Here is a 13,333-nt window from a genome sequence, read left to right as displayed (position 1 = left end):
TTTGAGATCTCTAACCCATGTTAAAGGTAAAGGATAAGATCCAGAAAAAGTTGAATAATTGGTAAAGAACTGGATTTTGCCTTCATCAAAATAGGTTGTATATGGGTGATAGATACCATCTACCTGTTGGCTAAACACTTATTTATTGGTTTTCTTAAGGAACTGAAGAGGAACTAATCTTCTATGGATAATACATTTGGTACAGCCGGAATCTACTAAAGCATCTAACACGAGGGACTGTTTGTTAGGGAAAATAATCTTTGCTCTAACAAGGATACTGGAAATAGATTTATCTTGGTTACATACGTAGGAAGTTTCTGGTTCTTCTAACCCTACAGTGATACCATCATAAGAATCTTTTTCTATTTTATCTAATCTATGTTTGAGAAGAGTTATTTCTGCCTCACAGTTTTCTATTTTTCTGGCCATAATTTCCAATTTAGTATTGTATACCTCTTTCTAAGACAATCCATCGCATATGAAACAATGGACCTTCTTTTTCTATTTGTCCCCTCATTTCTTCTCTTCCGGCCTAGCCTTGGCGTCCTTTGCCCTTGACTACTTTTCCCCTTTCTCCTTCTTCTTAAACTTCGTTATACCATTGTTATGTTTCTTAGGCACTTTGTTAGCCGAATAATTCTTTCTCTCATATTCGGTTAACTTTTCAGCACTAGATAAAGCTGAAGCTAATGTCTTTACTTCCCGTGGGCTGAGCAAGAATTGAGAAGACGGGAAGTAAAGACATTAGCTTCAGCTTTATCTACTGCTGAAAAGTTAACCGAATATGAGAGAAAGAATGATTCGGCTAACAAAGTGTCTAAGGAAAATAACAATGGTAAAACGAATTTTAAGAAAAAGGAGCAAATCAAGGGATTTGAATGGAGGATCAAATTAAGGAGATTTGATAAGGGAGGATCTCTGCTCTCATTGGACGGAAGCATGAGAGAAGGGAGGGGTTGAAGCCTATAAATACCAAGGCATTCAACCCTTGTAGATTTATTCAGCATAGACGAGAAGGACAGTTTTTGTAGAGTGCTGGCCTTCCACCTTGGACGGCCACTACTTGTAATCTTCTCTAGTATTAATACAAGGTTACTTTCTCTTCCTATTCCATTGTCTTTCTATCTTTTCATAGCTCGTGCTTCATTTGAGAGGAAGGAGTTTGCAACGTTGACCTAAGGGGTGAGAGGTTGTACTACCTTTGACGAATTGAAGGTAGGCCATCACGGGAGTTGGAGTTCCGCTAGCCTAAGTGAGTTTAGGTTCATTTGACCTCGTGAAAAACTGGGTGGGGGGCCTTGTCCCTACCTCAGTGGAGTCTCGAAATGACAGTGGAAGCGGATGCTGGCCACAAAAGCCAAAAACCTCCAAAAGGCCCGTCTTTGCCGTGAGTGCCGGATTTATGAAATGAGGCAGAGGGCGGAACTTAGAGCCGGAGTTTCTGAGCTTGAGCGAGCCCCAACTCTCTTTTCCATCAAAGCCGACGAGCAGTTGAAGGCTTTGGCTAATAGGTCTCAGTTTTCTGGAGGCTACGATCTGTGGTCGGAGCGGGATGAGACTCAGCTTTGTCATAACCAGGACTGGCTCCCTTCCGTGAGGTTTTTCCCTAAAGGGGTTGTGCACAAAGTCAAACCGTGTGGTATTATTGACAGTGTTGGGCGCACCAATGATTCAAAAATGATGGACGTTGAGGAAGATTTACCCAAGAAGAGGAATGGGACTAAAAGATCGATTCTCTTGTTTGGATGCCCATGAAAAATAAGAGAGAAAAAAAGAGAAATGTGGTTTCCCTTGTTTGGATGCACAAGGAAAATGGAAAAGAAAAGAAAAGAGAGCATGCATATTACCAACCACTAGTAATATGCATGCTCAGATTTTTACGGAAGTTTCGTATTTCAGTCCTTCCTCAACCTATTTCCGCCATGTTCCATCTTCAGCGCTTTCAATCTCTTCATCGCACAACCGCATTTAGACATTGCTGACCTGGGCGTTGCAGACAAAATTCACGGAATATATGTCAACCACAGGTAAGCTCATTTCTCCCATTTGATCTCCTTCATCCTTAGTCTCTCCATGCAATGTAATAAAAAATTTATACAATACAAATTATTTGGAGAAACTTTATGAGTTATAGATCTAGTCATATTTCGTTTCTTAATAACTCTGATATGCAAGATTATCTCTATTTGTTTTCCATACTTTTAGGATTCTTTGAACTTAATATTAAATATGTATTTTATGGAAAGTTTTAAATGTAGGTTAAAGTTCAAACCCGACTCGAGCTTGAGCTCAAATTTGGTTAAAATTCTTGGGCTAGAGCTCGATTCCAATTTTAGTCTCAAAGCTAAGCTTGTGTTCGTACTCAAGTTCAAAGTATTCAAATCAAGTAAAATTTAAGTAAAATAACGTCTTAAAATAAAGTAGTAAATATGAAAAAAAACGAAAAATTCTCAACACACAATAAAAGCAGTAAGTATTAAGGTAACAAAAATTATGCCAAATATTATGAAAAGTATAAGCATGAAAGCAATCGTAAGAGAAGGAAAAGATAGTTGTAAAAACTTCCAGAAGGTAGTTCCTAAATCGCTTCTGTCTTTTAATGTTCTGTCAGAACACTTACCCAAAAGGTAGTTCCTAAAACGCTACTGTCTTTTAATTTTCAGTCAGAACACTTAGCCTCCCTCCCTCCCTCCCTCCCTCCCTCCCTGTAGATACAAATTCGGAGGGGTACTACTTTAATCTGCTTTAATATGGAGTATTTAGAGGTGAATTATTTGGGGTTCTTCTAATTACTTGTATTCTAGGTATAACTATTTGCCTAGGAGTCTCTACAAATCTTCTGTATGAATATAAAGATAAGGTAAAACAGACAAAACTAAAGATAACTAAATTACAGAAGACTATTGTTAAAGCAATAAAGATAAAAATCATGTATCTAAGGATCTATCTATGATTCTGGCTAAAATATTAAGGAAAAAGAATATATCAGATGCTAAAAGATTATCTACTTGTTCTACGAGAAATATAAAACATCCAAATAATTCTAATGTTATTATTACCAAGAACAATATGTAGCTATAAGTTCCTATGATATTTCACAATAATCTCTTAAGGTATTATATAATAATCCTAAGTATAAGTAATATATAGGTAATATACGCAAAACAAATCTCAAAAACTGATTTATTATCTTATTAATTAACCAAATATACATAAAAAAGGTACAGCGGCGTTGTGACAACCGAGAGCAACGCTTGGCTCAACTGAGGCAGAGGCGTTTGTCAGGGCTTAGCCCTCACCCAGAAGTTTCTAGCCTTATATACCTTCCTGTAATAACGTCTTAAAATAAAGTAGTAAATATGAACAAAAACGAAAATACTCAACACAAAATAAAAGCAGTAAGTATTAAGGTAACAAGAACGATGCCTAATATTATGAAAAGTATAAGCATGAAAGAAATCATAAGAGAAGGAAAAGATAGTTGTAAAAACTTCCAGAAGGTAGTTGCTAAAACGCTTCTGTCTTTTAATGTTCTGTCCCTAATATTATGAAAAGTATAAGCATGAAAGCAATTGTAAGAGAAGGAAAAGATAGTTCTAAAAACTTCCAGAAGGTAGTTCCTAAAACGCTTCTGTCTTCTAATGTTCTGTCAGACAGAACACTTAGCCTCCCTCCCTCCCTCCCTCCCGAGGGGTACTATTTTAATCTGCTTTAATCTGATGTATTTAGAGGTGAATTATTTGGGGTTCTTCTAATTACTTGTGTTTTAGGTATAAATATTTGGCATGGAGCCTCTACAAATCTTCTGTATGAATAAAAAGATAAGGTAAAAAAGACAAAACTAAAGATAACTAAATTACAGAAGACTACTGTTAAAGCCATAAAGATAAAAATCATGTATCTAAGGTTCTATCTATGATTCAGGCTAAAATATTAAGGAAAAAGAATATATCAGAGGCTAAAAGATTATCTAATTGTTCTGGGAGAAATATAAAATATCCAAATAATTCTAATGCTATTATTACCAAGAACAATATGTAGCTATAATTTCCTATAATATTGCACAATAATCTCTTAAGGTATTATATAATAATCCTACGTGTAAGTAATATATAGGTAATATTCGCAAAACAAATCTCAAAAACTGTTTTATTATCTTATTAATTAACCAAATATACATAAAAAGGTACAGCGGTGTTGTGACAACCAAGAGCAACGCTTCGGTCAACTGAGGCAGAGGCGTTTGTCAGGGCTTAGCCCTCACCCAGTAGTTTCCAGCCTTATATACCTTTTTGTAATAACGTCTTAAAATAAAGTAGTAAATATGAACAAAAACAAAAATACTCAACACACAATAAAAGCAGTAAGTATTAAGGTAACAAGAACGATGCCTAATATTATGAAAAGTATAAGCATGAAAGCAATCGTAAGAGAAGGAAAAGATAGTTGTAAAAACTTCCAGAAGGTAGTTCCTAAAACGCTTCTGTCTTTTAATGTTCTGTCAGACAGAACACTGAAGCAACACTTGCCCTAAAAGACAGAACATTAATTCTAAAGATAGTTGTAAAAAGGACGTTGCAAACAAGAAGTAAAGAGAACCATTGTTATGAAGAATAAAATTAAGACCTAAAATAAAGTCTACTTTGAGTTTGAGATCTCTAACCCATGTTAAAGGTAAAGGATAAGATCCAGAAAAAGTTGAACAATTGGTAAAGAACTGGATTTTGCCTTCATCAAAATAGGTTGTATATGGGTTATAGGTACCATCTACATGTTGGCTAAACACTTATTTATTGGTTTTCTTGAGGAACTGAAGAGGAACTAATCTTCTATGGATAATACATTTGGTACAACCGGAATCTACTAAAGCATCTAACACGAGGGACTGTTTCTTAGGGAAAATAATCTTTGCTCTAACAAGGATACTGGAAATAGATTTATCTTGGTTACATACGTAGGAAGTTTCTGGTTCTTCTAACCCTACAGTGATACCATCATAAGAATCTTTTTCTATTGCCTCACAGTTTTCTATTTTTCTGGCCATAATTTCCAATTTAGTATTGTATACCTCTTTCTAAGACAATCCCTCGCATATGAAACAATGGACCTTCTTTTTCTATTTGTCCCCTCGTTTCTTCTCTTCCGGCCTAGCCTTGGCGTCCTTTGCCCATGACTTCTTCTCCCCTTTCTCCTTCTTCTTAAAATTCGTTATACCATTGTTATTTTTCTTAGGCACTTTGTTAGCCGAATCATTCTTTCTCTCATATTCGGTTAACTTTTCAGCAGTAGATAAAGCTGAAGCTAATGTCTTTACTTCCCGTCTTCTCAATTCTTGCTCAGCCCACGGGAAGTAAAGACATTAGCTTCAGCTTTATCTACTACTAAAAAGTTAACCGAATATGAGAGAAAGAATTATTCGGCTAACAAAGTGTCTAAGGAAAATAACAATGGTAAAACGAATTTTAAGAAAAAAGATCAAATCAAGGGATTTGAATGGAGGTTCAAATTAAGGAGATTTGATAAGGGAGGATCTCTGCTTTCATTGGACGGAAGCATGAGAGAAGGGAGGGGTTGAAGCCTATAAATACCAAGGCATTCAACCCTTGTAGATTCATTCAGCATAGACGAGAAGGAGAGTTTTTGTAGAGTGCTGGCCTTCCACCTTGGACAGCCACTCCTTGTAATCTTCTCTAGTATTAATACAAGGTTACTTTCTCTTCCTATTCCATTGTCTTTCTATCTTTTCATTCCTAGTGCTTCATTTGAGAGGAAGGAGTTTGCAACGTTGATCTAAGGGGTGAGAGGCTGTACTCCCTTTGACAAATTGAAGGTAGGCCATCACGAGAGTTGGAGTTCCGCTAGCCTAAGTGAGTTTAGGCTCATCTGACCTCGTGACAAACTGGGTGGGGGGCCTTGTACCTACCTCGGCGGAGTCTCGAAATGACAGTGGAAGCGGATGCAGGCCACAAAAGCCAAACAACTCGTAAAGGCCCGTCTTTACCGTGAGTGCCAGATTTACAAAATGAAGCAGTGGGCGGAACTTAGAGCCACAATTTCTGAGCTTGAGCGAGCCCCAACTCTCTTTTCCATCAAAGCCGACGAGCAGTTGAAGGCTTTGGCTAACAGGTCTCAGTTTTCTGGAGGCTACGATCTGTGGTCGGAGAGGGATGAGACTCAGCTTTTTCATAACCAGGACTGGCTCCCTTCCGCGAGGTTTTTCCCTAAAGGAGCTATGCACAATGTCAAACCGTATGGTATTATTGACAGTGTTGGGCGCACCAGTTATTCAAAAATGACAGACGTTGAGAAAGATTTACCCAACAAGATGAATGGGACTAAAAGATCGATTCTCTTCTTTGGATGCCCATGAAAAATAAGAGAGAAAAAAAAGAGAAATGTCGTTTCTCTTGTTTGGAGGCACAAGGAAAATGGAAGAGAAAAGAAAAGAGAGCATGCATATTACCAACCAGTAGTAATATGCATGCTCAGATTTTTACGGAAGTTTCGTATTTCAGTCCTTCCTCAACCTATTTCTGCCATGTTCCATCTTCAGCGCTTTCAATCTCTTCATCGCACAACCGCATTTAGACATTGCTGACCTGGGCGTTGCAGACGAAAGTCACGGAATATATGTCAGCCACAGGTAAGCTCATTTCTCCCATTTGATCTCCTTCATCCTTATTCTCTCCATGCAATGTAGTATATAATTTATGCAATACAAATTATTTGGAGATCCTTTATGAGTTATAGATCTAGTCATATTTCGTTTCTTAATAACTCTGATATGCAAGATTATCTCTATTTGTTTTCCATACTTTTAGGATTCTTTGAACTTAATATTAAATATGTATTTTATGGAAAATTTTAAATGTAGGTTAAAGTTCAAACCCGACTCGAGCTTGAGCTCAAATTTGGTTAAAATTCTTGGGCTTGAGCTCGATTCCAATTTTAGTCTCAAAGCTAAGCTTGAGCTCGAACTCAAGTTCAAAGTATTCAAATCAAGCAAAGCTCGAACATATACAGGTTCGAGTTTGGCTAGGCTCAAAAGAGTGGGAAATGTATATAAAAGTCACATTTTGTATATAGGTCATGTTTTTATATAAGTCACATTGGCATAATATTATGCAGTGTTTATAAACAATTTTATGCAGAGTTTATAGACAATTTTATGCAAAGTTTATGTACAAAGGTCACGCCCAATTTTAAGTAAAATTTATGCATAATTTTATGCACAGTTTATTTGACTTGTATTTTATGCAAAGTTTTAAATGTAGGTTGGAGCTTGAACCCTGCTCAAGCTCAATTCCAATTTTAAGCTTAAGGCTGGGCTCGGCTCTAGCTTGAGTTCGAAGTATTTAAATCAATCCCAGCTTGAACATATGCAGATTCAAACTCAGCTCGACTCGACTTGATGCCACCCCTAGGCACTGCACGTATAGGCTGGGCACATACAGACTAGTGCCTAAACACCAAGGCATGGAGGCAAGTCAGATTGGTGGCAGCCCACTTTTTTTTTAATGATGATAAACTTATTTCAAAGAAAGGGAAGATACATCAAGGGAGACCTCCCCTAACAATAAGAGATTGAAGGGGGGACCTAGGCACACAAATCAGCAACCGAAATGGCTGATCTAAGTATATGAGACGAAGTACAAGAAATGGTGGATACAATATCCAAAATATCAAGAAAAATCTGCCAGTGACGCCACGGGGGGAAGGATGAGGTGGAGCACCATCTGATGACGACCTTGGAGTCTCCCTCCATGATAAGGAGACCACTAAAGCTATCCTTAAAAATACACAAGCCGTGAAGGAGACCAGAGAGCTCAGCAATGGTCGAGTCAGCAATTCCGAGAGGGCCACAGTAAGAGAGTATGGCAGTGCCGCCCGGATCAAAAATCACCCCTCCAAAATCATCCAAACCCGGGTTCCCAAAGGCGCTACCATCAAAATTCAGCTTATAATGGTTCCTAAACGGTTTCTAGTCACGTGGGCCATGGGGTGTTAGCTGGGGCGATTGTACATGAGGAGGCATGCGCCAAGAAGCACATGACCATTCGAAGGGGCATGTGTCCAGCAATTTCCCCAACTATATTTAGGGGGGCTGGATGAGTGCCAATCAATCAGACATTGACATAGAGACACAAAGGAGCGCTCGAATATCTTGTATGTAGACAGATTTGTGTATATGAGAAAAGGTTTATTGTGTGCCAACTATTTGTATGCAAGGGAGGCTGACTAGTGTGGGTTATCCCAAGGACGCAACTAGGCCGACACAGGTAAAAGTAAATTCAACTTTCCACTGCATAACTGAACCCATGCAACACCTAAGCTCTAACATTACAAGCATGATCTTTTCACAGTATGGCACCCCATGAATGAATGAGCAGGCCAAATCGTCTCACCAAAATCGATTTAAAAAAATAATGATCCCTATGAAAAAAATATTTTCTGAGTAATTAAGAGTGAATTTTACTCTTGAATGCAGATGAACAGTTAATGTCATTCTACATCATTTCAAAAAAAAAATTATTCTTTAATCATTCAAAAAAAGTGATTCCACGTTCATTCACAACAAAAAAAAAAAGTATGATTTCTCAAAATGATGGATATAAGCAAATCAACTTACATGTCCTGAGGAAGTGTAGAGTCATCAGTATTAGAGTACAGAAACAGTGAACCGCCACTCTTGATGCTAAGGAATTTTAATGAAGCTAAGTCTGTATATTCATTGGTAACAGCAAATATGTCCACACAAACCCCCGATTGAACAGCAACAGCTGCCTGTGCAAAGTCATCATGGGTTATTTTTCCAAAGATCTGTAGATTCTACAAAACTCAACCATTTCAGCACTTGGGTGTATATAGGCATAAGGCAATTTACCAGTTCTTTGTAGAAGGGTGTCTGCTCAGGAAGTAGTGTACAGTCTGCATCCTCTCCTTTACTAGCATATTGCTCACCATAACGCCTTATATCTAATTGACTAGCTCCATAATCAGGAGGACCAGACAAAAATGTAAAAACCCTAGTTGCAATCAATTTTTGACCCACATAAATATCTAATAAACAAATGCTGATAGTCACTAATGCAGTCGATTTTGGAGCCACATAACCAATAAACGAATGTTTATAAATACTAATACAATTAGTACAATCAATTTTAGAAAACAAAATTCAGAAAGTAAATTGAGACAAGATATTCTTCCAGGCCCCTATTGTCGCCCTTGAGAGGAAACACTTCACCCAAGGAAAAGAACATGTTATTACCTGGTAAGAGGAAGTATCCAAAAAAATTGTGACCAGTGCTTTTCCAGGAAACCGATAATCAACCATTGAAAAACCAATTCTTTCAATTGGCAACATTTAGCTCATTTCCAGCCATTATGGTTTCACAAGACATAATTAATAGAATGAACATATACTTTTCATAGTGAGGGATAAAGACAATCCTAGATTCAAAGCAGAAATCTTCAAAAATACGAATAGAAAAACAAGGAATGACTCTCCAGATTTATCCCTCACAATAAGTTGCATGCATATGACTAATGAACATCAATGGGAAAAGAACAATGAAAACACTCAACTTTTTTAAAGAGAGAGCATCCAGCAATAAGGGGTACATGCCATTTTTTCAATAATGAAAAAGATTTTATTAGAAAAAAATTAATGATAGATTTTAGTTGAAAGAATAAGTCTACCCATAAGGAAAATAGAACCAGATATATCTTGTGCATGGAAAAGAGGAAGACATCAAACATGGATGACACACTTTGGTGGCAGTAACTGCAAGAATGTTTGATGATCTAAATCTGGTGCCACCAGATGTCAATAAGTTGAAAGATTAACAGAAATTTCCTCATAGCCTTTTCTCATCCAAGGATGGAGGCTTTGCAATTCAAGACCACTTCCTAAGAAACAAAATGTCATTCTGTAAATCCATTTACAGGTAATATGCATTTACTTGATTTTCAACAAACATCACTAAATAGTTAGAACAAAGATGACTATAAAAGAAACATATGTTAATTTATTTTGGTCCATGATAATGTAAAAGAAGCACAGGGAAGTAAGAATTGGACTTTACCATACCCAGTGCAAATGTATTTCCGTATTCTGATCCAAGGTAGTTAATTAGAGCCTCCATTGCAGCACCAAAACCTCTGCCACCTAATAATATACCATCAAGTCCTTGTCCAGCAGCTATAGTTCTTTCCCATGAAGTTGTAGGTTTCAGTGTTTCCAAGGCTGCAGCTATTCGGTCTTTCCAAGGCTTCAGTCCTTGGAGAATGAACCAAACCTTCACTAAAATCCATTTTCCAATTGATTGTAGTGTTGGTAGAGATTCTTTTTTTTTTAACAATTTGAAGTCAAGGGTATGTTGACATTGTCCATCATGAACATACAGGAGCCAAGAAAGAAAACAATGGCATGGCATCTTCAAGCTCAAAGGGCAATGAAGCATCTGTATCTGGGGGGAATAAAGACATTTTTGACAACTGGTATGGGTCCTTGCACATCGTATAAGCCTATCTTATGACTGAATGTAACAAGCCCAAACAGAGAACCCGGCCCAAGTGCTGCAAATGTAAAAGGTAATTGGTATTAAAACATTATCATAAACAAGAATAATAATTACCAATGCAACCACAAATGTGTGAAAAGCTGAGGGTGATCTTCTAAAATATTGATCACCTTATGAAGGCCAATACTGAGATAAACAATTGCCCACCTTCTAGAGCAGCCAGTAGCGCACTTTTGATCAACTCCAAAAACTCCTCAGATGCTGCATTTATGTTCAGAAGTACAACAAAAAACTAGTAAGTGAATTCTAGCACAATGTAAGGGATAGAGCATGTTGAGAACTTAAAATTTTTATATCACTAATAAATGTGCAAAATAATTAATACAGTTTTGAGCCTCATGCCAACTCATCATGTTGAACTTGTAGAAGACAAGATTTATGATTATAATTCCACCTCCATGTAATATCCATGAATGATAACCATGAACACAAGATTACCCTCATCATCTTGCTTTTGCATCACAGCCGCAAACAACTTTTAGATGGGCTTTTGAGACATCTTTGAGAAAGTTTTGCTTACTATGATCCATTTAGAAAAAATAAAAAAGGCTAGAAGAACTATAATGCAATACCATAATGGATGTAGGGTCATAAATATTTAGTGGATGAGCATTCAAGTGATTGAACTATACAATGTTCCTGAAACATGAACAGTATCTTTAATGAAGTAGCCATTTGTTAATGCTTGATGACACCAAAAAAGAAAAAAGAAGAATGCCAATTATCTTTTCTCCCAATAAATCTTCAGGCAACATTTGGCTCCTAACAGGTAACGTAAACATACAAACATAGCAACATAATCACCTCAGTACATGAGCCATCTTATCAGTAAACCATGGTTAAACATTTAACAGTAACAAAAGAAGACACCCCTACAACACTTACACCTCGATCTACGAAATACAAGCCTATATAAGGTACTAATAAACACTTTCGAAAAAAAGCAAAATGCAGTAGTAACATCGATAAAGATAAAATGTAGCAAAGTTCGCATATGAAATGAAGGGTATCATCAGTAAGACTATCGGATCTTACATGCAAGATCCACTGCTGCAACATAAACCGGCCGAGCCTTCACAACTTCCTCGCCGTCATCTGGTAAGATCAAACACTATTAGACTTAAATTCTCACAGCTAAATGATCTAGTAAAACTCGGGTTCAATTATAATAAAACGGAACTCTACCAGGTAGCTCGAGATCTATGAAGGAAGAGCACATCTCTGCACATAACTCCAGTTGAGAGTAACAAGCGATTGTTTCTGACGTTAACCCATTAAGAGTGCCACAGAGAGAACAAGTCCCATCCCATTGTTCAAGCTCGCAATAGGAATTGAAATAAGCCCAACAATTATCGCAGCGAGGAACAAGGTTACCGTTGGACCCGAAAACAGGGGGGTTACCAAGCTCGTCAACCGGAGAAAATGGGGAAACGGTGACTCCCCAAGGAAGGCTGGAGGCTTCCTGTGCATCGGGATCGATCGGGAAACGAGATACTGTCGCCCTAATCGCAGCGAGGAACAAGGTTACCGTTGGACCCGGAAACAGAGGGGTTACCAAGCTCGTCAACTAGAGAAAATGGGGAAACGGTGACTCCCCAAGGAAGGCCGGAGGCTTCCTGTGCATCGGGATCGGTCCGGAAATGAGATACTGTCGCCCTAACCGCCATCGACGAGAAGACAGCAGCAGAGTTGCAGAATCGCGAGGTCGATAAAAACCCAAATAATGAGGGAGAAAAAAAACACACAGACTTCTTACCTAGACTTCTTACCCTGCTTGCCTCGATTCGTCTAAACCAGCGATAGTAAACGCCGTTTGAGCTGGTCCGGCCAAAGAAAAAGCGGGTTAATTCAGAGGGGAAAGCATGGTTCGGGTTTTGAGAACCCGAACCCCAACTCGGAAATCCGAACGGTTTAGAAATCAAACATTATCCATTGTCTCATTCCCAAATCAACCTAGTAATTCTCCAATTAAAATATTTTTTAAATATAAAAATAGTTAAAGAATACAATGCATAAAATTATTATACAATGTCAAAATATAAATAATAAAAAATAAAAAAATAGATAAGTTTTATATATATGTTATTTTAATTTTAAAAAAATATCAATAAGGTATTTCCATCAAGTTTAGGTCAAATTTGGGAAAACCCAAGCCTACCTCCAACTTCGGTTTCTTTCCCTCCATCCCTTCTCCTCCCAACGGAGTGAATTTAAGTTTTTTTTTTTTTTTGCCCACTCCTAACTTTGATTTTGTGTTGGAACTCGAGTCCCAAACTTGACCTGAACTTAGGGTTTTCCCCTTCTATCCCTTCTCCACCCAACGAAGTGAATTTAAGTTTTTTTTTTCGCACACTCCTAGTTTTGATTATTTGTTGGACCTGAGTCTTTGATGAGGACAATGTAACCTCAGGTTTGTGGAGGTCATGAGAAACATGATTGAAAAATAATAAGGTATACCCTAGCTAGCACATATTTTACTTATGTTATGGAGATTACATGTAACGAGTCATAAAAAATTTAAGGGTGTGTATATGCCGATAGAACATTATAAGAAAAATAAATAGAGGAATTCTTTTTTGAATTTTTTTCTAATATTTGCACTATTTAATGAATAGAAAAAGTTTTCTTTTTTATCTTCTTGTCTTTAAAAAAAATAACTATGTTTCTTATTGTTTAATCTGATATCATGGGAAAAGTAAGCCAAGAAGATTTATGTTGATCGCTCATTTTCTATATTTAATTTCTTATTT

The 13,333-nt window shown here is 37.3% G+C and overlaps 1 pseudogene; it reads right to left on the bottom strand.

The window, feature by feature from the left end:
* Positions 1-12,768, bottom strand: part of LOC137938375 (protein transport protein SEC23 D-like) — a 56,967-nt pseudogene extending 44,199 nt beyond the window's left edge.
* Between the last annotated feature and the right edge of the window lie 565 nt (positions 12,769-13,333).

Source organism: Aristolochia californica, unplaced genomic scaffold (genome assembly GCF_029961685.1).
Source record: "Aristolochia californica isolate CCGP_79_NKW_82.1479 unplaced genomic scaffold, dmAriCali1.0.hap1 SCAF_8, whole genome shotgun sequence".
In the NCBI taxonomy this organism is placed as follows: Eukaryota; Viridiplantae; Streptophyta; class Magnoliopsida; order Piperales; family Aristolochiaceae; genus Aristolochia; species Aristolochia californica.
Note: the sequence above shows the minus strand (reverse complement) of the source record. Positions and strands in the feature narration are given on the sequence as shown.